Source organism: Maniola hyperantus, chromosome 12 (assembly GCF_902806685.2).
Source record: "Maniola hyperantus chromosome 12, iAphHyp1.2, whole genome shotgun sequence".
NCBI classification, from domain to species: Eukaryota; Metazoa; Arthropoda; class Insecta; order Lepidoptera; family Nymphalidae; genus Maniola; species Maniola hyperantus.
The window spans coordinates 1,815,343-1,841,806 of NC_048547.1; the positions used below are offsets into that span (position 1 = coordinate 1,815,343).

Sequence of the window (26,464 nt, forward strand, 5' to 3'; positions counted from 1 at the left end):
TTGTAATGGAGAATGGAACATAATTTTACTTTTATCGTTGCCGCGCGAGTTTTTAAGGGTTCCGTACCCGAATGGTGCCAACGGCACCTTATTTACAAAGCCTCCGCTGTCCATCCGTGTGTCTGTATGTCAGCGGGCTGTATCTCGTGAACCGTCATCAGTACCCTTATTATAAATACGAAAGTGTGTTTGTTTGTTGGTTTGTCCTTCAATCACGTCGCAACGGTGCAACAGATTGACGTGATTTTTTGCATGGGTATAGACCTGGAGAGTGACATAGGCTATTTTCATCCCGGGAAATCAAAGAGTTCTCACGGGATTTTTAAAAAACCTAATTCTTAATTAGTAGGTGGATAATTGAAATTTTCACAGAATGTGTATTTCTGTTGCCGCTATAACAACAAGTAAGAAATTTTTCAAAATGGCAGCCGCGAAAATTGAAAAGAAATAAAAAGTGTTGTCTTGTACGGAACCCTTCATCTGCAAGTGCGACTCGCAATTGACCAATTTTTATTCATTTGTCAAACCGGTACAATAGCGCGGGTGAGGTGGGGGCGTGCAGGGCTTCCCCCGCGCCTCATACCCAGCTTGCCATCTAGACCTGACGCGTATATAGGTATAGACTATTAGTGCCCCTTGCCATGTCCCATAAAGGCACGGGCTTGGTGTAACATCCCTTACACCTACCCCAATATTTTAAAAAGTAAACTAGCTTATGTCCGCGACTTCGTCCGCGTGGACTAAACAAATTTCAAACCTCTATTTCACCCCCTTAGGGGTTGAAATCTGCATGCCAAATTTCAGCCTGATCCGTCCAGTGAGCTGTGCGTTGATAGATCAGTCAGTCAGTCAGTCAGTCAGTTAGTCACCTTTTCCTTTTATATTTTTAGGGTTCCGTACCTCGAAAGGAAAAACGGAACCCTTATAGGATCACTTTGTTGTCTGTCTGTCTGTCAAGAAACCTACAGGGTACTTCCCGTTGACCTAGAATCATGAAATTTGGCAGGTAGGTGAGTCTTATAGCTGGCTTTAGGGGAAAAATCTGAAACCGTGAATTTAAGGTTAGATCACACAAAAAAAAATTAATTGTGGTCATAAACTAATAATTAGTATTTTCAATATTCGAAGTAAGATAACTATATCAAGTGGGGTATCATATGAAAGGGCTTTATCTGTGCATTCTAAAACAGATTTTTATTAATTTTTATGCATCTTAGTTTTTTAATTATCGTGCAAAATGTCGAAAAAATACGACTGTAGTACGGAACCCTCAGTGTGCGAGTCTGACTCGCAATTGGCTGGTTTTTTTTAAATTAATAAACCTCAGCAAAAGTATCGCAAATGTCACTAAGCCTTTGTTCCAACCCGGATCCGTGTACAACATACCGCCAAAAGACTTTTTACTTTATATGCATTATGTAAGGTGCATTTTAGAATGTGTTTATTGTGGAGGTTAGAATGTTTTAACATTGCGAGACTGTATGGACATCAATGAATGTCAAGGGTAGAAACCTAGACAGAGAAACGCATAGACTGACTGTAAAGAAAGAAAAAACTATGTTGACGCACAGCCAGTTTTTAGGGTTCCGTACCTCAAAAGGAAAAACGAAACCCTGATAGGATCACTTCGTTGACTGTTTGTCTGTCAAGAAACCTACAGGGTACTTCCCGTTGACCTAGAATCATGAAATTTGGCAGGTATGTAGGTCTTATAGCAGACATTAGGGGACAAGTCTGAAAACCGTGAATTTATGGTTACGTCACAATTTTTTTTTTAAATAATATGTTCTTGAACAAAATTAGTATTTTCAACTTTCAAAGTAATAATAAGATACCAAGTGGAGTATCATATGAAAAGGCTTTACCTGTACATTCTAAAACAGATTCTTATTTATTTTTATGCATATCAGTTTTTGATTTATCGTGCAAAAAGTCGAAAAAATAAGACTGAAGTACGGAACCCTCGGTGCGCGAGTCTGACTCGCACTTGGCCGGTTTTTTTATTGTAAGACAGGTTTGCGCTTGACGACAATATAATGTGGTTTAGGTTGAAGCGCGTTCAACCTAAACCACAGGGCATCTTCTAGGTTGCCCAGAAGATGCCTATTCAGTATTCACTCTTGCGTTGAAGTTACTTGTGTACAGAAAACATGGATGCTGGAAGGGACATCTTAGCGGTTCGTATCAGAAACGTTTCGTGCGAGTAGAGTGATCGTGAGCACTCTAGTGGTCAGTGTGTGTGAGCACTCCAGTGATCAGCGCCATCTAGTGACTTCTTGTCACTAGATGGCGCTGTTTCAATTCTATACAAATCGTAGTTAACTTTATGCGATCGAATAGGTAGGAAATCTCTCACTAGGCACACAGTCCTTGCCTGTGACGTAGAGATCAAGTTCTGCCAACTGTACCTAGATATTACAGTCTATAGGTTCCTTAGTCTATGACCAGAAGCCTACGCTATAGTAATGTTCTGTACTCTATGATTTGCGTTGGTTCCGCGATGTATTGATTGGCGTTAATTTGGCTAATTAGCTTAATTAGTTGCGGCCTTCGACTGCGTAATGGCCTTGGGATAGGTAGGTGACGACAAAATGTGTTTGTTTTTTTAATATATCCATAATAATATTAATGCCGTGATAGCCTAGTGGTTAGGATGTCCGCCTCTCAATCGGAGGTCGGGGGTTCAATCCCGGGCACGCACCTCTAACTTTTCGGAGTTATATGCGTTTTAATTAATTAAATATCACTTGCTTTAACGGTGAAAGAAAACATAGTGAGAAAACCTGCATGCCTGAGAGATCTCTATAATGTTCTCAAAGGTGTGTGAAGTCTACCAATTCGCACGACTATGGCCAAAACCCTTCTCACTCTGTGCCACGGCGCCAACACAACATCTTTTAAATAAATAAATAAAAATCTTTTTTATTCGTATAAACTTTTACAAGTACTTACGAATGGTCGGATGCATCTACCACTGGTTCGGAATGCCTTTCCTACCGAGAAGAACCAGCAAGAAACTCGGCGGTTGAACTCTTTTCAAATATTTGATATGGGTACTACAAGATTATGCCATATATAAAATAGTATTTGCAGTCTTGTGCGTTGCTGGAACGAGCTGCAGGTCAAATCCACGCTCTTTTATCATTTAGATAATCTTCAATTGTGTAATATGCTTTTTTCAGGAGCATATTTTTAATAGATTTTTTAAACTTGTGCAAAGGTAAGTCCAAAATAGTTTGCGGGATTTTATTATAAAAGGTAATACCCATACCCACAAATGACTTTTGGACTTTCCTGAGGCGGAAGGTAGGAGCTGCAAGCTTGTCTCTGTTTCTAGTTAGCCTATTGTGTAGATCACCAATTTTCTTGTAACTAAGAATATCGGTTAATAATAAAAGAATATCGGTAATAACATCGGTTTTAGACAATTAGTGTGCATAGCTTCATATTAAATGTTCTACCACTGGAACATCCGATTAAAATCTGGGCCCGACAGCTGACAAGTGGGAATCGGCTCTTACGGAAATAATCAACTTTGACGGACGGACGGAGAAAATTGCACCATAATAAGGGTTCCATTTTCAGATCGAACCCCCGATCTCCGATTAAGAGGCGGACGTCCTTATCAGTAACCACTAGGTTATCACAGCTAATTTTCAATATGCACATTGCGCCCTTAGTATTGAACACGCATATATTTTATGCGTGTTCAAAAATACCGTTTCAAAACTCGATTATAATATAATATCGATTTAGTAAATACTGCTTGCTCGGTGAATTTAATTGAGTCAGCCCATTTAAAGCTCCTTTAAAACATATATTATTATAGCCTATAATGATAGGCACCAAAATGCAGTTGTATTATAAAGGGTTCACCACACTGAATGCGGCTACGCGACATTGATAAGTAAAGGGCTATTAAATTAAATGAATTACTGGTTTTTATTGCATTCTTGAGACATCATCATCATCATCAACCGATAGACGTCCACTGCTGGACATAGGTCTCTTGTAGGTGTCACACGCCACGGTCTTGCGCCGCCTGAATCCAGCGGCTCCCTGCGACTCGTCTGATGTCGTCCGTCCACTTAGTGGGGGATCTTCCAACCCTGCGTCTTCCGGTGCGAGGTCGCCATTCCAGCACCTTGGGACCCCAACGACTATTGGTTTTACGAACTATGTACCCTGCCCATTGCCACTTCAGCTTCGCAATCCGTTGAGCTATGTCTTGAGACATAATAATCATATAATATGACATTATTATTTTATACTATATATAGCTCAATTACCACTCACTCACTGATTGACATAATTGTTCTCCTAGAAAGAGATAGAAAATGATATAATAATGTATGGGAGATATGTTCAGAAGTGGGATTTGAGTAGGGAAAAATTATGACATTTCAGAAAAACAAGATGGCGGCCGACCTGACTTTTGTAACTTTTTTGTTTTCCAACCGATTTTGTTTAAACTTGCAGTTGTTTTAGATATTAGCAAACGATTTTTAGAAAAAGTGAAAAATATTGAAAAAACAAGATGGCGGCCGAGATTTTCAAAAAATTTCCTCCTGTAAAATTTTGTATGAAACTTTTTTTTTTCACTTATAGTTTCATATAGAAGACAAAGATTCCTTTAGGGCAACATATGGAGGGAGCTGATGATTGAGGATTTCGGAGACGGGTGAAGGGCACGCTTAGGGTATTGAAGATAGGTGGGAGGTGCTCGACCAAATGTCATTCGAAACCTCATCCAATTGCCAAAAATTTGAAAAAAAATTCAAAATTCCGAAAAAAAGATGGCCGCCATACAAATTTCATCGGCGTCCATCTCGGAGGGTATGACAGATGGAAGAGTGGTTTCTTGGCAAGAGATGATCAGGATCCGAAGGTCTACTCGATGGATTGAAAAAAAATTCAAAATGGCGGAATTTATTTTTGTATGACTTTTTTAAAATTGTTCAAAATGGCGATTATAGACCTCGAGAGCTGCTTTAGCAGCTCGAGCAGCGAGCAAAATACTAGTTATTATACTATATATAGCTCAATTACCACTCACTCACTCACTCACTGACTCATTGACATAATTGTTCTCCTAGAAAGAGACAGAAAATGATATTATAATGTATGGGAGATATGTTCAGAAGTGGGATTCGAGTAGGGAAAAATTATGACATTTCAGAAAAACAAGATGGCGGCCGACCTGACTTTTGTAACTTTTTTGTTTTCCAACCGATTTTGTTACAACTTGCAGCTCTTGTAGATGTTAGTAAACGATTTTTAGAAAATGTAAAAAAAATTGGAAAAACAAGATGGCGGCCGAGATTTTCAAAAAATTCCCTCCTGTAAAATTTTGTATGAAACTTTTTTTTTTCACTTATGGTTTCATATAGAAGACAAAGATTCCTTATGGGCAACATATGGAGGGAGCTGATGATTGAGGATTTCGGAGACGGGTGAAGGGCACGCTCAAGGTATTGAAGATAGGTGGGAGGTGCTCGAGCAAATGTCATTCGAAACCTCATCCAATTGCCAAAAATTTGAAAAAAAATTTAAAATTCCGAAAAAAAGATGGCCGCCATACAAATTTCATCCGCGTCCAGCTCGGAGGGCATGAAAGATGGAAGAGTGGTTTCTTGGCAAGAGATGATCAGGGTCCGAAGGTCTACTCGATGGGTGGAAAAAAAATTCAAAATGGCGGATTTTTTTTTTTAATACAAAATGTATGACTTTTTTAAAATTGTTCAAAATGGCCATTATAGACCTCGAGAGCTGCTTTAGCAGCTCGAGCAGCGAGCAAAATACTAGTTATACTATATATAGCTCAATTACCACTCACTCACTCACTCACTGACTCATTGACATAATTGTTCTCCTAGAAAGAGATAGAAAATGATATAATAATGTATGGGAGATATGTTCAGAAGTGGGATTCGAGTAGGGAAAAATTATGACATTTCAGAAAAACAAGATGGCGGCCGACCTGACTTTTGTAACTTTTTTGTTTTCCAACCGATTTTGTTACAACTTGCAGCTCTTGTAGATGTTAGTAAACGATTTTTAGAAAATGTAAAAAAAATTGGAAAAACAAGATGGCGGCCGAGATTTTCAAAAAATTCCCTCCTGTAAAATTTTGTATGAAACTTTTTTTTTTCACTTATGGTTTCATATAGAAGACAAAGATTCCTTTAGGGCAACATATGTAGAGAGCTGATGATTGAGGATTTCGGAGACGGGTGAAGGGCACGCTCGAGGTATCGAAGATAGGTGGGAGGTGCTCGACCAAATGTCATTCGAAACCTCATCCAATTGCCAAAAATTTGAAAAAAAATTCAAAATTGTGGAAAAAAGATGGCCGCCATACAAATTTCATCGGCGTCCATCTCGGAGGGTATGAAAGATGGAAGAGTGGTTTCTTGGCAAAAGATGATCAGGATCCAAAGGTCTATTTGATGACTTGAAAAAAAATTCAAAATGGCGGATTTTTTTTTTTCATACAAAATTTAAAACTTTTTTTATTTATTCAAAATGGCGATTATAGACCTCGAGAGCTGCTTTAGCAGCTCGAGCAGCGAGCAAAATACTAGTTATTATACTATATATAGCTCAATTACCACTCACTCACTGATTGACATAATTGTTCTCCTAGAAAGAGACAGAAAATGATATAATAATGTATGGGAGATATGTTCAGAAGTGGGATTCGAGTAGGGAAAAATTATGACATTTCAGAAAAACAAGATGGCGGCCGACTTGACTTTTGTAACTTTTTTGTTTTCCAACCGATTTCGTTACAACTTGCAACAATTGAAGATATTAGTAAACGATTTTTAGGAAATGTAAAAAAAATTGGAAAAACAAGATGGCGGCCGAGATATTCAAAAAATTTCCTCCTGTAAAATTTTGTATGAAACTTTTTTTTTTCACTTAAGGTTTCATATACAAGACAAAGATTCCTTTAGGGCAACATATGGAGGGAGCTGATGATTGAGGATTTCGGAGACGGGTGAAGGGCACGCTCAAGGTATTGAAGATAGGTGGGAGGTGCTCGACCAAATGTCATTCGAAACCTCGTCCAATTACCAAAAATTTGAAAAAAAAATTCTAAATTCCGAAAAAAAGATGGCCGCCATACAAATTTCATCGGCGTCCATCTCGAAGGGTATGACAGATGGAAGAGTGGTTTTTTGGCAAGAGATGATCAGGATCCGAAGATCTACTCGATGGATGGAAAAAAAATTCAAAATGGCGGAATTTTTTTTTCATACAAAAAATTTTATTATTCAAAATGGCCATTATAGACCTCGAGAGCTGCTTTAGCAGCTCGAGCAGCGAGCAAAATACTAGTTATACTATATATAGCTCAATTACCACTCACTCACTGATTGACATAATTGTTCTCCTAGAAAGAGATAGAAAATGATATAATAATGTATGGGAGATATGTTCAGAAGTGGGATTCGACTAGGGAAAAATTATGACATTTCAGAAAAACAAGATGGCGGCCGACCTGACTTTTGTAACTTTTTTGTTTTCCAACCGATTTTGTTACAACTTGCAACAATTGAAGATATTAGTAAACGATTTTTAGAAAAAGTGTAAAAAATTGGAAAAACAAGATGGCGGCCGAGATATTCCCAAAATTTTCTCCTGTAAAATTTTGTATGAAACTTTTTTTTTTCACTTACGGTTTCATATAGAAGACAAAGATTCCTTTTGGGCAACATATGGAGAGAGCTGATGATTGAGGGTTTCGGAGACGGGTGAAGGGCACGCTCAAGGTATTGAAGATAGGTGGGAGGTGCTCGACCAAATGTCATTCGAAACCTCATCCGATTGCCAAAAATTTCAAAAAAAATTCAAAATTGTGAAAAAAAGATGGCCGCCATACAAATTTCATCGGCGTCCATCTCGGAGGGTATGAAAGATGGAAGAGTGGTTTCTTGGCAAAAGATGATCAGGATCCAAAGGTCTATTTGATGACTTGAAAAAAAATTCAAAATGGCGGATTTTTTTTTTCCGATGACTCACCCATTGACATAATTGTTCTCCTAGAAAGAGACAGAAAATGATATAATAATGTATGGAAGATATGTTCAGGAGTGGGATTCGAGTAGGGAAAAATTATGACATTTCAGAAAAACAAGATGGCGGCCGACCTGACTTTTGTAACTTTTTTGTTTTCTAACCGATTTTGTTACAACTTGCAACTATTGAAGATATTAGTAAACGATTTTTAGAAAAAGTGAAAAAAATTGGAAAAACAAGATGGCGGCCGAGATTTTCAAAAAATTTCCTCCTGTAAAATTATGTATGAAACTTTTTTTTTTCACTAATACTTTCGTACAGAAGACAAAGATTCCTTTAGGGCAACATATGGAGGGAGCTGATGATTGAGGATTTCGGAGACGGGTGAAGGGCACGCTCGAGGTATTGAAGATAGGTGGGAGGTGCTCGACCAAATGTCATTCGAAACCTCATCCAATTGCCAAAAATTTGAATTTTTTTTTTAAATTGTGAAAAAAAGATGGCTGCCATACAAATTTCATCGGCGTCCATCTCGGAGGGTATGACAGATGGAAGAGTGGTTTCTTGGCAAGAGATGATCAGGATCCAAAGGTCTATTCGATGACTTGAAAAAAAATTCAAAATGGCGGAATTTATTTTTTCATACAAAAATTTTTATTATTCAAAATGGCCATTATAGACCTCGAGAGCTGCTTTAGCAGCTCGAGCAGCGAGCAAAATACTAGTTATTATACTATATATAGCTCAATTACCACTCACTCACTGATTGACATAATTGTTCTCCTAGAAAGAGATAGAAAATGATATAATAATGTATGGGAGATATGTTCAGAAGTGGGATTCGACTAGGGAAAAATTATGACATTTCAGAAAAACAAGATGGCGGCCGACCTGACTTTTGTAACTTTTTTGTTTTCCAACCGATTTTGTTTAAACTTGCAGTTGTTTTAGATATTAGCAAACGATTTTTAGAAAAAGTGAAAAATATTGAAAAAACAAGATGGCGGCCGAGATTTTCAAAAAATTTCCTCCTGTAAAATTTTGTATGAAACTTTTTTTTTTCACTTATAGTTTCATATAGAAGACAAAGATTCCTTTAGGGCAACATATGGAGGGAGCTGATGATTGAGGATTTCGGAGACGGGTGAAGGGCACGCTCGAGGTATTGAAGATAGGTGGGAGGTGCTCGACCAAATGTCATTCGAAACCTCGTCCAATTGCCAAAAATTTGAAAAAAAATTCAAAATTGTGAAAAAAAGATGGCCGCCATACAAATTTCATCGGCGTCCATCTCGGAGGGTATAAAAGATGGAAGAGTGGTTTTTTGGCAAGAGATGATCAGGATCCGAAGATCTACTCGATGGATGGAAAAAAAATTCAAAATGGCGGAATTTTTTTTTTCATACAAAAAATTTTATTATTCAAAATGGCCATTATAGACCTCGAGAGCTGCTTTAGCAGCTCGAGCAGCGAGCAAAATACTAGTTATACTATATATAGCTCAATTACCACTCACTCACTGATTGACATAATTGTTCTCCTAGAAAGAGATAGAAAATGATATAATAATGTATGGGAGATATGTTCAGAAGTGGGATTCGACTAGGGAAAAATTATGACATTTCAGAAAAACAAGATGGCGGCCGACCTGACTTTTGTAACTTTTTTGTTTTCCAACCGATTTTGTTACAACTTGCAACAATTGAAGATGTTAGTAAACGATTTTTAGAAAAAGTGAAAAAAATTGGAAAAACAAGATGGCGGCCGAGATTTTCAAAAAATTTCCTCCTGTAAAATTTTGTATGAAACTTTTTTTTTTCACTTATGGTTTCATATAGAAGACAAAGATTCTTTTAGGGTAACATATGGAGGGAGCTGATGATTGAGGATTTCGGAGACGGGTGAAGGGCACGCTTTAGGTATCGAAGATAAGTGGGAGGTGCTCGACCAAATGTCATTCGAAACCTCATCCAATTGCCAAAAATTGGAAAAAAAATTTAAAATTCCGAAAAAAAGATGGCCGCCATACAAATTTCATCGGCGTCCAGCTCGGAGGGCATGAAAGATGGAAGAGTGGTTTCTTGGCAAAAGATGATCAGGATCCGAAGGTCTATTTGATGACTTGAAAAAAAATTCAAAATGGCGGAATTTATTTTTTCCGCGGACTCACTCATTGACATAATTGTTCTCCTAGAAAGAGACAGAAAATGATATAATAATGTATGGGAGATATGTTCAGGAGTGGGATTCGAGTAGGGAAAAATTATGACATTTCAGAAAAACAAGATGGCGGCCGACCTGACTTTTGTAACTTTTTTGTTTTCCAACCGATTTTGTTTAAACTTGCAGCTCTTGCAGATATTAGCAAACGATTTTTAGAAAAAGTGAAAAAAATTGGAAAAACAAGATGGCGGCCGAGATTTTCAAAAAATTTCCTCCTGTAAAATTTTGTATGAAACTTTTTTTTTTCACTTATGGTTTCATATAGAAGACAAAGATTTCTTTAGGGGAACACATGGAGGGAGCTGATGATTGAGGATTTCGGAGACGGGTGAAGGGCACGCTTAAGGTATTGAAGATAGGTGGGAGGTGCTCGAGCAAATGCCATTCGAAACCTCATCCAATTGCCAAAAATTTGAAAAAAAATTTAAAATTCCGAAAAAAAGATGGCCGCCATACAAATTTCATCCGCGTCCAGCTCGGAGGGCATGAAAGATGGAAGAGTGGTTTCTTGGCAAGAGATGATCAGAGTCCGAAGGTCTACTTGATGGATAGAAAAAAAATTCAAAATGGCGGAATTTATTTTTTCATACAAAATTTAAAACTTTTTTTATTTATTCTAAATGGCCATTATAGACCTCGAGAGCTGCTTTAGCAGCTCGAGCAGCGAGCAAAATACTAGTAATGATATAAAATTCAAACTAATTCTCAAATAAAAAATCCTGGTACAATGTAAATAACGGATTATTCAAAAGACAAGAAAGCTTGTGAACTAATCGAAAGTTCTAAAAGCTTTGATTTAAATTGTGATAATTGATGATTATTGTAAAAAGAATAACTGATTGTTATTTGAGGGGTCTCCTCTTACCTTACGGAGTTAAACAATTAAATATTATCACTTTCATCACTTTCTTTAACAGTAAACTTGCATGTCTGAGAGTTCTCCATGATGTTGTGAAAGGTCTGTGAAGTTTGCCAGTGTGCACTAGGCCAGCTTGGTGGCCTCACTTAGAGTGGAGACGACCCGTGCCCAGTAGTGGGCCAGCGATGGGTTGGATTGAAGAGTTTTTAATATGGTATAACCTCTATCCTATTTGATGATGCTATCTTCTTTTCAGACGGGCATGTTTGCACCCCTTGTAGCTTTAATATAAGTTTACGTTATTACTATTAAATCACACAATAAGAATAATAATTCCACAATTGACAGTCAAAAAGTGTACAATAGTGCATACCCAATTGGAATAAATTATTTGATTTTGATAACAACATATTATTATTTTCGTTTGACAGTTGATCCGTAATTATTCACAAGCAACACTTGACACAAACACAACACAAAAAAGCCCGCTCGTCATACGCATCCAGTGTGTAGAGGCCTTTACGTAATGCCTACGCATATGTGATCTTTCTAAATTCGGAACGGCGCACCTTAATTTGAAAATGTCACCTTTGCAATGCAAAGACACGTGGGCATTTATATGCAGATTTGAATCTAATAGGTATTAAATACCTAGAATATTAGGAACGTAGGTAAAACGCGTTGATAGCTTAGTGGTTGAGATTTCAGCCACTGATTCAGAGGATCTGGGGTTTCTGAGCATACATCTAAAAACTTTTCAAAGTTATTATGAATTTGAGATAAGCAACTAAATAAAGGGCAACATCGCGAGGGAACATGCCTAGCTGATGCCCGCGACTTCGTCCGCGTGGATTAAGGTTTTTAAAAATTCCGTGGGAACTCTGATTTTCCGGGATAAAAAATAGCCTATGTCACTCTCCAAGTCATTAACTATACCTATACAAAAAACCACGTCGATCTGTTGCTCTCAGTTTCTGTGTTGCGACGTGGTTGAAGGACAAACAAACCAACAAACAAACATACTTTCGCATTTATAATATGGGTACTGTACACACTACACTATTTGATTGTCAGTTGTTGAATGATGTAGTGGTGATAATTACGTAAACATAAAACTAAAGCTACTAGGGTTACAAACGCGCCCTGGTCTGAGAAGAAGGCCACAACAAACTCAGCCGGGTATTCTTTTTATTCAAATTCTTCATAATGTTCTCAAAGGTGTGTGATGTCTGTCAATTCGCGCTTGACCAGCGTGGTAGGCTGTGGCCGATGGCCTAAACCCTTACTCTTCTGAAAGGAGACGAATGTTCACTCCTCATCAATCATTATACTTACTTACTTAAATCAATAAATTTTATATGATCCAGGTAATAACTGTCTACCAATCCGCACATGCCCAGCGTGGTAGACTATGGCCAAACCCGACTCTGATAGTAAACCCGTGCTCTGTAGTGAGCCGGCGATGGGTACGTCATGACGTAATAACGAAGTATAAAATGGATTTTTAAATAAGCCACATATTTGAGTTTGCAAAATTTCGATCTGATATTAAAGTTTCCATAATAGTACCTACCTTGTCTCATTCAAGCGCACCGCATATTAAATGGGGGCCTCTACCCACGCACAGACAGAAATAGAACCCCCTACCCTTGTGGAAGGAGGGGGTTACAGCTTCATTCGCGGGGGATGGAGCTTTGTATGTTGATAAGCTTACGTTCCAGTTGACTAGTGTTTGAGCACGGGATGATGAAAGTGAATGACTTTGTAAAACATTTTATATGAGTTTAGTGAGGGTAGTTGAAACCTTTTGTACCAACGAGTCCTACGACGGGATCCCGTGGGAACTCTTTGATTTTCCGGGATAAAAAGAAGTCATTGGCCGTAACCAGTGTGTGAGTAACTTCGTTCGCGTGGATTTAGGTTTTATAAAACTCCCGTGGGAACTCTGTGATCATCATACTCATGATCAACCCTTAGCCGGCTCACTACAGAGCACGGGTCTCCTCTCAGAGTGAGAAAGGTTTTGGCCATAGTCTACCACGCTGGCCATGTGCGGATTTGAAGACTTCACACACCTTTGAGAACTTTATGGAGAACTCTAGACATGCGGGTTTCCTCACGATGTTTTCCTTCACCGTTAAAGCAAGTGATATTATGCATTTGAGGTCATCAAAATTATCTATTAACTCTGATCTCTAAAACGGTAGATACATTTTAAATTCATTTTCTTCTAATAAATCTTTTTTTTGCGCACCACATGTCTGACCGAATATTCTACACATGCATGAATAATTCATTCATACATACGTTACATTGCTCTGGCGTACGAGCTGTACAGATAATATTCATGCGAGTAATTTACTATGAAAACGACTAGAATACATATGGCAAGTATATTCAGCAATATTTTCCTTTTATTGTTCTGTAATTTTATTCTATATAGATATTGCTTTGTTGGAACTGGCTGGAAACTAAATTGTTTATATTTAAATATGTTCTTATTCTTATTTTTTCTAAGAGTTTTTGTTTTACATTCTATGACATATTTACTCACTTCAAATATATATCTCAAACAGGACGTCCAAGTTTTTCTTTTTTTACTGATATTTTTCCTATAAATTCTAAATATCCCAACATGCTTGAATGTATAAACCTTCGAAGTAATTAATCGTTTTTTTTTTCAATATTAGCCACATTCATCTAGAGTTTGCCTATAATCAAATAATGATTAAAAGAGTTTTTGAAGTTCGTTATAGAATTATAAAATTGGATATTTTGCATTTCGAAATAAATAGACCTTACGAGCCTTGTAACCTTAAAAATATACAAGGAAAATCAGCAACATAAATACTTGATTTCGTTCCTAAGATAAACAGTACCAGTCTGTTGCGAGGAACTTACGGTGCTTCACGGCTGAATGGGCCCTCTGGGTGCCTCCGGCCGAAACGAGGGCCCGGAATAGCGCCTCACACCCCTCGCTACGGGAGTGACGCACGGGTTACGATCATATCGATACTAACTAGTTACAATCATCATCAATTTCTATGGCGTAACAATAGGGTGGCAAGACGGGCAAAATGTCAGGTACCCGACCCCGGTCGCATGGGCCCCTGGTCGGTGAGGACCGCGAGCATGACAGCACCTTAACAATTATGATTACTACAAGATTACCCATAGAGCAGAAACAAAGAGGAGATGTTGTATTAAGATTTCCCTATGAAATATCGAGTGACATTTTGCGGGGTGAGGGGTTGTGGAACGCCGCCCACTTCTCAATTTTCCATCTGCGGGTTAGTAGCAAAACTACTCGCTTAGCGACCTAACATCGATATATTGATGTCACTACATAGTTCAGCTATCTCACTCTAGATGTCAATAATCTAGAACTATTTTAATAATTACGTATAAAATTACTTACAAATGAAATGTGATACCATTCATAGCATCAGAACGTCTGTCTGAATAACTTTGACACGATAAAACACAACACTTCATCCTTTTGTTCTTAAAAACGCGAAAACACACCGATAATACGAGTCTCAATATATGTGAACCTGACGAACGCAGACAGCATACTAACTAAGGCCCCGCCCACAGTGATGACGTCAGGACCTAGTTGAAAATCACAGTGCACAGTTGCTTAGGCCAACTCCTCTTTGTTTCTGCTCTATGAGATTACCAAACCCAAAAAAAATCACAACTGTCTTTTTCAGCCTGTACTGTGTAAAGTAAAGTGTAAGTGTAATATGTGTGTCTGTCTGTCTACTAGCCTTTCACGGCCCGTCGGTTCAACCGATTTCGACGAAATTTGGTGAGGATAGCTTGCATCCCAGGGAAGCCTGAACATGGGCCACTTTTTAGTTCAGCTAGTTTTGAATAAATTATTTGACTTTGAAAAGTTTCGATAAATGTTATGGTCTCAACACTAAAACTGTATTGTACATCTAACGAACATCTAAACCGAAGTAAATAGGCAAAATTCCTTATTTGCGAATCTAATTCTTTGATTAAACTTTATCTAGAAAGGAAAAAGACTATTTTTGTGGTCTTTTGTTAGCGTTCACATTTAACCTAAAGTCTTACAATTTCAGAATGCTAATATATGTATGTATGTATATTCTCTAGTAAGCTGTGATAGCCTAGTGGTTAGGACGTCCGCCTTCTAATCGGAGGTCGGGGTTCGATCCCGGGCACGCACCTATAACTTTTCGGGAGTATATTGTGCGTTTTATTTAATTAAATATCACTTGCTAGTGCACTAATGTAAATAAATACTGAAGTATCAAACATTTATGGTAGAGAAAGATAAATGGCATCTAAATTCTAAAGTGATGGAATAACAAAGGCCCATCTCCAAAGGTTTTTGCTGTGATTTGGCCGGGTGGCGTGGCGTGGCGTGTCGTGGCGTGGGCGTTAGAGAGTGACAATGAAATCGCCTGTCACGAATCTCGTTAACATAAACTTTTTCATCATGAAAATTCATGTTGTTGTAAACAGAGCCTTAATTTTAAGGCGATATGCGTCCCAAAAGACACATTTTGGATGATCAAAGAATCTAGTTTTGGCCTCAAAAACTACAAATTTGTTTATTTATTTTCTAATATTATAAAAATTAAAGATATTCTTTAGTGAATTACTAGAGCCAAAACACGATTGGCACAATTTGGCTCCATACAAAATAATCGCGAAGTTTCCCCAAAATATGCTTTTTTCCACGACCATTAGGAGAAATATTCGATTGATATAAATGATATAGGTAAATATTGATTGATATTATTTACGTTCACGGGATTACGGTATTATTTTATGGTAACAGAGCACATAGAATTTTAAATATAAATATTTATAAACAATCGTGCAACAAATTTCGCTCGGGTGCGGTGGCCCAGACTTTACTATACATTTCGCCTAAAGTTTTGAATCGCCTGAATACGTCATAATAGCTATCTGCATGACAAATTTCAGCCCGATCCGTCCAGTGTAGTTTGAGCTGTGTGTTGATAGATCAGTCAGTCAGTCAGTCAGTCAGCTTTTCCTTTTATATATATAAATTTGCTGACGTCACGTGCGCACCTATCCTACACCAAATAACTATATCTATCTAGGTATATGTGTTTGAGTTTCAGGATTAGATGTACCTACTAGCGCGGCCGAAGCCTCCTTTATCTTAAGTAGGCTTCGGCCATCTCTGTAACTTTCAACCACGGTGCTCGTGGGTTTCATCTGAGTGATTAATCCAGATCAGGTTTTATTTCACAGATTTTCAAAAATCTTTTATGCATAGTCCGTAAAAAATGACTCTTCACGCGCCATTTTATCTCTACGGATCAACTGTCTTGTCAAAAGTACACGGTTCACATTTAAAATAAGGACTAAAATCGTACTTTTGACATGAAATTTGACACAAAAAATTAAAATGGCGCGTGAGGAGTTAAATTTTACGCGATAGGTATATTTTGATTATAAAACCTCAGAGAACTGACCTAACCAACCGTGAAAATAAATATCAAGCGAATAGGTACTCTATTCCCTAGTCAATAGATTCCATTATCCCTTGTAATGGGATATTTTGCCCACGCATTTCAGTTCTACGCCGCAACAGGCTCCCTGGGGGTATGGGTAGGGGACTGACGTCACACGTCCCTCCCCCTGACGTCACTTAGTGCGTCTGTTATTCAGCATCTTCAGCCTAAACGGTATAGCCTAAATAAGTTTGTATACCTAATCTGTATATATAAAAGGAAAAGCTGACTGACTGACTGTTTTCCGAACTATGTGTCCTGCTCTTTGCCACTTCAGCTTCGCCACCCGCTTAGCTATATCGGTTACTCGGGTTCTCCTATGGATCTCCTCATTTTGATTTGATTTGATATATGGCATGATAGCTAATAGCTATTAATATTATGACGTAAGAGACGCTAAGACATTTGACAACACAGACAAGATTTTTGAAAATTCAACCCCTAAAAGGGTGTGAAATGGTTGGTTTGAAATTTTGTAGTTTGAACGCGAGGGCATAAGCTAGTCTAGTATGTTTCTAACAGAAAACGGTCCAAAACACGACCCCGAAATCTGTTTGAGGGGCATAGAACAGTACGCTTAGTTTAAGTTCTAAGCTCAAGTTTGTCTACAAATCTACAGCCAGCGCTCTAAGCGGAAACGGTGCGAAATTAAAATCAGTGGCTTTGAATTTTTGACTTCAAATCAAGGCTCTTTAGTTTCATTTTACTTTGACGTTATTGTGTTTCGAATCTCGAATTCTAGCAACGTTCGTTGGTGAGGCGTAAAATCTTATACTAAGCGTACCTATTGAGCTCGGTTTGAGTTTCATCTTCTACGTTTACCACAAATCCTCTTAGTAGTAGGTACTTAATTATTGGAAAATGGAAATTTTCCCTTTACATTAATTTTATTCCAGTTTAAAAATAACCAGAGCCTCCGTCTGAAACAATAAACAATCCAATATTGGAGCTCAGATGCGCCTTATCCCATTCATTTCCTTTGTTGATAGATTAAGGATTGATGTGGCGAATCGCTTTGTTTGTTGATAGATTGAAGCTGGGAATATTGGCATTCAGGCGTCCTTATTACTTCCCCAACTTCCCTATTACCTTTGAATATTTACTTTTTTCATTGCGTGATATTTGCGCTTGATGAAAATGACGTTTAAGGCGAAATGCGTCCCAAAAGTGGTGTTGAGACAAATTTCGGATGTTCAAAGAATCAAGTTTTGGCCTCAAAAACTACAAATTTGTTTATTTATTTTTTAATATTATAAAAATTAAAGATATTTTTAGTGAATTATGACAGCCAAGATTGGCACAATTTGGCTCGATACGAAAAAATCGCAAAGTTTCCCCAAAATATACAAATTTTTACACGACCATTAAGAAAAAAACCAGTTTTATTCGATTGATATAAAACCAATTCCAATACAATTTCGTATTTACGTTCAACGTTTAATACACGGGATAACGGTATTATTTTAAAAAGACTAGCTTAACCCCGCGACTTCGTCCACGTGGAATACACAAATTTCAAACCCCTATTTTATCCCCGTATTGAATTTTCAAAATTCTTTTCTTAGCGGACGTCTATGTCATAATAGTTATCTGCATGCCAAATTTCAGCTTGATCCGTCCAGTAATTTGAGCATCAGTCAGTCCGTCAGTCAGCTGTTCCTTTTATTTTATGACTAGCTTATGCTCGCGACTACGTCCGTGCGGACTACATAAATTTCAAACCCCTATTTTACCCCCTTAGGGGTTGAATTTTCAAAAATTCTTTCTTATCGGATGCTTACGTCATTGTAGCTACCTATCTGCATGCCAAATTTCAGCCTGATCTATCCAGTAGTTTAGTGCGGTGATAGATCAGTCAGTCAGTCACCTTTTCCTTTTATATATTTAGATTTCTGTAACGCGTCAGGGATGTTTGCTGACGCCAGAATAGACTGCTTCTTTGCAGCCCTGCTCAAAAGCTGTGCATCCCTGGTGCGCAGGGTGCAGGCCAGGGCCAACAGTCGTGAGCCAGTAGGCTCGACCAAGACTGTAGCTAGAAATTCATTTCGTGGGATCTGCAGTCTGCACGTAGGCTCCCACATCACGTCCCGCATCCCGCGTTCATGACGCGCAGGTGTGACCGTAGCTTACTTTGGCAAGAAAGAGCGAAATTGGGTCGACTCCAATTAACGGCTAAGCCTTTAACGAGATTACTCGTAGGGCCCGCGTCGCCGCGCCGGAGCGGTACCTAGTGTTTTAAGAAATTTGCATATTTTACAAACATACGACAACATTTTCGTTGCGTTTTTTTTCTTTCAAACGCTCTAAAACTACGAACGTTCTTTCAGTGGTAAACATCGTGGTCCTAGTTAGAACTATAAATAGAATTTAGAATTTGTGACTAATTATGTGACTAGAGGCTACAGCTAAATTAAATGAGTGGCAGGTCTAAATCTACAAACTAGCCGATGCCTGCGACTTCGTCCGCGTGGAATTTGCTTTTTTTTAAATCCCGTGAGAACTCTTTGATTTTCCGGGATAAAAAGAAGCCTATGTCACTCTCCAGGTATTTATCTATACCCACGCAAAAAATCACGTCAATCCGTTGCACCGTTGCGCCGTGATTAAAGGACAAACCAATAAACCAAATTTTGGACAAAGGCAAAGGTACAAAATTATTATATCGGAAAATCAAAGAGTTCCCACGGAATTCTTCAAACCTAAATCCACGCGGACGTATTTGCGGGCATCATCTATTATGTATTAAAAGAATCGTTACGGTTGTAGGTAGACTTGTTTTCCGTGTGTTTTCACTACAACTAAGACCCTTGAGGGCACCAAGACACCAATGTCCTACAATTTGCACAGTTAATTCCCTGGCTTGTACACCTTCCTCTCTAATTCAGACATTTCGGATGCGAATAATTACTAACGCTAGTAATTGTTCAGAACTCAGGATTTTATATAAATAATTCCATAGTCTCTGCACAAAACACTAACACTTTATATTAAACACTTACACTTTATATTTAACACTTACACTTTATATTAAACACTTACACTTTATATTAAACACTTACACTTTATATTAAACACTTACACTTTATATTTAACACTTACACTTTATATTTAACACTTACACTTTATATTAAAAACTACTATTACTACTAGGTCTTTATCTATACCCATGCAAAAATCATGTCAATCCGTTGCGACGTGATTGAAGGACAAACCAACAAACAAACACACTTTCGCATCAATAATTAGGGTACTGATATTCATACAAGCGTAGCTGGCTCCGAAAATTAAGCTTCAGTTTATGTAACAGAGCATGTCTAAATTTGAATAATTTTTATAGAAAACTTAGGTATGCTCGCGACTTCGTCCGCGTGGACAGCACCAATTTCAAACCCCTGTTTTACCCCTTTAGGAATTGAATTTTCAAAAATCCTCTCCTAGCAGATGTTTAGTCATAATAGCTATCTGCATGACTTTCAGCCCGATCCGTCCTATATAGCTTGAGCTGTGCGTTGATAGACCAGTCAGTCAATCAGCTTTTCCTTTTTTATATATATAGATAGACTAGAATCTAGATGAATTTAGTATTTCTCAAACCCGCAATGTATAGCGTGCAAAACTCGGGTCAATGCCCCACCTACGACGCGGCATTGACTCCGAGTGGCCTACGCAACGTTCCTTGACCTCTAGTGTCAGTCAGATTTTCTATTTGCAATAAAATATCGTGAAGTTTTACATAAATATAGGACTTATTTTGTGGAATCATATATCAGTGATCATCAGTACCTACCTGTCTTCGTTTTTGCCAGCGTTCTGGTTACACCCTACATACTTTTAAAAGTACCTACTTACATTAGTAAATTTGTCGTAAGTAATTAATCATGTAAGTTACTTACATGAAACAGGTATACACGGTACACCCCTGCTTATTTACAAGGACACTTTCTCAACAGATTTTACAACCTAACGAAAAGAAAGTATAGAGTTCGTTTATAAATATCTTTTTTAAAGAGAGGTTTTCGTCACAAAATTATTTAGGTCATTACTCATTTCAAATGCACAACAATGTCCTAAAAATATCGCAGACTTCTCAGAAACAAGAACGTTTATCAAAAGACTGAAAAAAAGGTTTTATTAATCGAAAAAAGCAGGTTTTTTTTCCAACAAAAGAATGTCGAAAAAGTAACATTCAAAATAGAAAACAGTGTTCTACCCTCACAGCAGCGTGGCGTGAATGAAATTGTGTAGGAGTCAATGACAGCGTAGGCGTGGAGAGAGGAAGAGGGATGGGGAGCGATAGAGAGGGATGGGAGACGGGGTGGGACGCCCACGGGCTCTGGAGGGTGAATGGGTGACGCACGTCGATATACGATACCCAAGATTAACTGGCTTGAGTGAAATCTAGCCGAAAAATATTTGAATTTAAGACAAGTATTTTCCAACCAAAAAAAGCGGTGATAGCTTTAGTGATAAAGACGTCCGTCTTCTTTTCGGGAGGTCGGGGGTTCGATCCCGAGCACGCACCTTTAACTTTTCAAAGTTAACAGTAGCCGGCAGGAAATGTTGTACATCGTCCTTTAGAAATAGATTTTGGCTTCGTAGAGTGTCACTTATACCTATGTGACGTGTTGTCGGTCTCAACGACAGAGACACCGCTCTACGAAACTCTACGTTTTGAATGATCTCCTTTGAAAATGCCATATAGCCATCATGTTTTTTTTTTTAGTTTCACTCGGGATGATGTAAGGAATACATCCGAATCTGTTCAGGTATTTAAAAGTTATGGTGGAACAAAGAAACTCACATGTATGCATGAATCCTGAAAACATTAGATAGGTACCTACATTACTTTTCTGGGCAATAGTGTAAAAAGCTGTATATCTTTGTTTCTCAGGTAGGTATATCAGCGGTGCCGGCGTATACAGTATGTAAACAGTGTTCCCGATTATCCCGGAGCTCGGAATATACCGCTTTTATTCTTGTTTGCTCTATGGAAGGTAATTTTGAAATGTGTCCCGCTGGCGCTGCGCATTTGCAATTTTTGCAAAGCGTTTAGCTTGCAAGTTCAATGTAATGGCTGAGCTTTGATTTAGCCCTGATTTTATCGAATGCATTTCACTACACATCTATATGAATTCAATATTATAAATGCAACAGTGTGTGTCTGTGTGCCCAGTTTAACCCATTTTGTGTTATTGTTCTATATTATGTGTGTGTGTGTGGGTTGACCCCCCCCCTAAATAAAAGATTTTTTTAAAATAGAGATAGCGAGCAAACGAGCAGGCGGGTCACCTGATGTTAAGTGAGTACCGCCGCCCATGAACATTTGCAGCACCAGAGGAGCCGCCGATGCGTTGCCGGCCTTTTAGGAATTTGTTGGTCCGCCCCTTGAATACCCCATAGTGCAATCTAGTGTTGTATTTTTTTTTTTTTTTTAATGAATATTAGCCATGTTAAATGACTAATATTCCCCTTTCCCCTCCAACTAAGCGTAAAGCTTGTGCTAGGAGTAGGTACGACAATAGTGCAACGGGCGGGGTTTGAACCGTCGACCTTTCGGTTTTCAGTCCACTCCTTTACCTGTTGAGCTATTGAGGCTCATTTATTTATTTAGGTATTTATTTTAACGACAGCCCATTTTTAGAAAAGAGACAGACAACTGATGATATAGAGAATAATCACACAACACAGTCATGCTAAACTTACAAGCTCTAACGACGGTAATAAAAGATTTTCATTAAAATCTTTTAGTCTTCCTCAAGTTGTCCTCGCCTTTCGTTCAACAATTTCCGCACGTTTCCTCGCATCTCGTTCAACAAATTGTCTAACAAGCGAACTTAAACTATAAATGCAATATCGACGCAGATGTTCGCCTCCATTCATTTGTTCGCTTTGCCTCGTTCGTTGATAGCTATATTGAGACTTCCATGTATGCGACAGGTTCTAATGGCAATCGTGGAGGGAACGCCTCGCACATCCGCACAGCCCCCGCGCTAACCCGGTGCGGGCAAGCGCAGGTAACACTCGTGTGCGGGTGATAACGGTGTATTCACTCTCAAACTCAAACGTCAGAATTGGTAAAAATTTACGCTTCCTGATTGTCATAAATTTATTATTTGTAAGATGATATGATATAGTCACATAATATAGTGGTGATAATTAATACGTACTTAAAACTAAAGCTACGAGGGTTCCAAACGCGCCCAGGTCTGAGAAGAGCCCAAAACAAACTCGGCCGTGTAAAACTGTCGACTTGAAGGTACCCATATTATAATTGTAGGGGAAAACCGATGCTGGAAGGGTGTTCCAAATCTTAGGGGTTCGGATTAGAAATGCGGAGGAAAATCGCTCCGTACGTATCCGTGGAATTTCGACTACGTACGGGTGCAGACCTTGCAGTTTTTTTTAAATTTATTGTTACCTAATCAAATAGGATACAAGATATTTACATTCTCTGACTCTCGCCAACAAACTGGCGAGCCAGTTGCCAGCGGCGCTCCTTAAATATAATTAGTATCTAAGTTATAACTGATTCCTACATTATATATTCCTACGTTACTAAACGATACGTACGTAGTACGATAGTAGAAGGATGAAGGAGGAACCAGTTTGAAACGTTCTTCTGCACACTCTCCGAAATATATATCCTGTAGAATACCGATAGACAGTTTGCGCCGATGATGTCCCAAACTTTGAAGTTTAGAATTGACCTGCGCTTCGTCGCCAATGGGACCCCTAAAACAATAGAACCTGGATTTATATAGGATCTAAAATATACGTACCGCTGACTGTTACTTATAAGAAAAACAGGTGTTTTATTCCCAGTATTTATCATAAAACTAGAATTCTAACCCTCATCTTCAAATACGACCTTTGCCGATATTTCTTCTCGAATCTTTTCACGTGATTTATCTCTCTCTGCAATCCTCCCTGTTTAAATACTAGTGCTTTGAGTTTTAATGTACAATATTAAATATTGTTGGTTTTCATGCAATTTTTAGGGTTCCGTACCTCAAAAGGAAAAAAGGAATCATTATAGAAAGTCTCTGTCTGTCGGTCGTGTCTGTCAAGAAAAGGGAATCAAAACCTATAGGGTACTTCCCGTTGACCTAGAATCATGAGCACGGTTTTCGGATTTTTTCCTTTACTTATAGCACAAGTAAAGGAATAAATCCGAAAACCGTAAATTTGCGGTTACATCCCTAAAAAATTTAAATGTGTAATTTATCATGAACAAATAACTAGTTTACTTTAACCACATGTAAATGGCGCTGTCTGTCATTAACTTGTAGTGTTGCATATAAAAGTGTTAAATATATCTTATACCATCGTACAGAACCCTTCGTGTTCAAGGCCAACTCGCACTTGACCGGTTTTTAATGATTAAATTCTTCAAATGAAAATATCATGGATATGGAGTCTGAAACGTGCTCAATCCATAGATATCTGTTTTCCACTTTTTGCTGTCACTGTCACGAGTAATATTTGTTTAACAATAATATGAATGTTTTTCATTCCTCAAAATTATCTTTTTTATATTATTTTATTTTGGCGTGTGGAAGTCCCTACAAGAGACCTATGTCCAGCAGTGGACGTCTATTGGTTGACGATGATGATGATGATGATGATGAAAGTATTTTAAAAAAAATCTTGTACCTATTTAGTTTTGAGTGTGTGCTATTTAAATCGTAATGCCATAAATCCATATATCCCAGTCCCAATTGGCCAAAATGCATTGCTTGATAACTTATTTTAATTTTAGTACCAACTCTGTAGAGAAAGTGGCGGTTCTCCTTTACCTATTTATTATAATACTAGCTGATGAGCAACTACGACCGCGTGGAATTAGGTTTTTTAAAAATCCCGCGGGAACTCTTTGATTTTCCGAGATAAAAAGCAGCCTATGTCACTCTCCAGGTCTTTATCTAAACCCATGCAAAAATTACGTCAATTTGTTGCACCGTTGCAACGTGTTTGAAGGACAAACCAACAAACCAATAAATCAACAAACCAACAAACACACTTTCGCATTTATAATAAGGGTAGTGGGTACTGATGAGTGTAAATAAGGTGTAGACCCACCTTGAGACAGGATGGTCTTGACGTCAGTCGCGACGACGTCAGTCGTAGTCAAGACTCAAGCGCAAACCTATTGTCAATTAAACAATTTAATCATGCATAAATCTAGCATAAAATATAAAGTTATTATCATGCCAACTGTGAATACATGGTAATTGTAGCGTTTAAACTACCGTGAGTGATTTCCATTATAAATACTATCTGTCCCGGCTTACTCACGTGTGTAGTCGACGTTAGCCCGACTAGTTTCGAACCCATCCGGGGTCCTTTTTCAAGGGAGTCCGTCCGCGCACGCGCCGCGGTTTTGACTACGCGGGTTAACTAGTCGGGCTAACGTCGACTACACACGTGAGTAAGCCGGGACAGATAGTATTTACATGGTAATTATTCATAACTAAGCATTAGTACATTTAATTGCATGTAAGTATAGGAAAAAGCTTAACTTGCAGGTGTGTTTACTTTATGGTATAACTAGCTTATGCTCGCGACTTCTATGGAGAGTAACATAGGCTACTTTTTATCCCGGGAAATCAATGAGTTCCCACGGGATTTTTAAAAACCTTAATCCAGGCGTACGAAGTCTCGCTTACGTCATACCAAAATATAGGTCCCAAAATAAAAGTCTATAGCCGACTTCGTAGGCGGTGAACCCTGGTATTTTGGCGGGGTGCAAAAGGGGGTGCACAAACTGACGGGGTGGAAATGGTGGGGTCAAGGTTAAGATCGGAGGTTGCAAGTGCGCACTTTGACCTTCCGGTGTGGATTTTGTGTCGTGTATTGATTTCAGGTATAGCACACTTTTATCGTTTCAGACTTTATAGGCATTTTAAAAGATAAACTCTGTGGCACGATGGTGTGTGCTGTAGCTTTATCAGTGGTCTGGGGTTCGATTCTTGGCAATTTTAATTTATTCATTTATGATTTGAACTAGCTTATGCTCGCGACGTCGTCCGCGTGGACTACATAAATTTCAAATCTATATATCACCCCCTTTGGGGTTGACTTTCAAAAAACCTTTCTTAGCGTATGCTTACGTCATGATAGCTATCTGCATACCAAATTTAGTAGTTTGAGCTGTGCGTTGGTACATCAGTCAGTCAGTCAGTCACCTTTTCCTTTTATATATTTAGATAATCTTCTTTTCTACTGAAATTGTCTTATGTGGTCATCACTACCCATATTATAAATGCGAAAGTGTATTTGTTTGTTAGTTTGTCCTTTAAGTTGCGACGGAGCAACGAATTGACGTAATTTTTGTATGGATATACCCAAAAACCTGGAGAGTGATAGACTTTTGACCTCGGAAACTCAAAGATTTCCCACGGGATTTTTAAAAACTTACTTATATTCACCTAGACGAAATGTGGGCATCATTCTATTTCCAAAATTGGTTCAGTAGTTCCAGAGATTACTTTCTAAAAGCAAACTTACGCAACTTTACCTCTTTTTAATATTAGTATAGAAGTAGACCCTATTGATGTAGATGTAGGAGACATGTAGATTGTAGACCCTACTAAGAAAGGATTTTTAGGAATCCTACCCGACCAGGGCGGATTCTCTGAATTAATTATAAATACCTACCCTGATCGGTTTCTACCCGGCATCGTCCCGTTATTTGAAATCCCTAGATGATACAACTTCTTGCAAAGGTGGGAAAGATTATAAAGGTCAAATGTTAAGTCTTTGGTCTTAATATTAAAGGTCAATCATCCCACTCTCACTTAAAGTTAAACAATTTATCTCACCCAAAGTAATTAAG

The 26,464-nt window shown here is 38.3% G+C and overlaps 1 protein-coding gene across 2 annotated transcripts in view; it reads left to right on the top strand.

Moving 5' to 3' along the window:
- The window catches only part of LOC117986819 (terminal nucleotidyltransferase 5C), a 264,214-nt gene that overhangs the window by 148,353 nt on the left and 89,397 nt on the right, over positions 1-26,464 (top strand). The window lies entirely within an intron of this gene.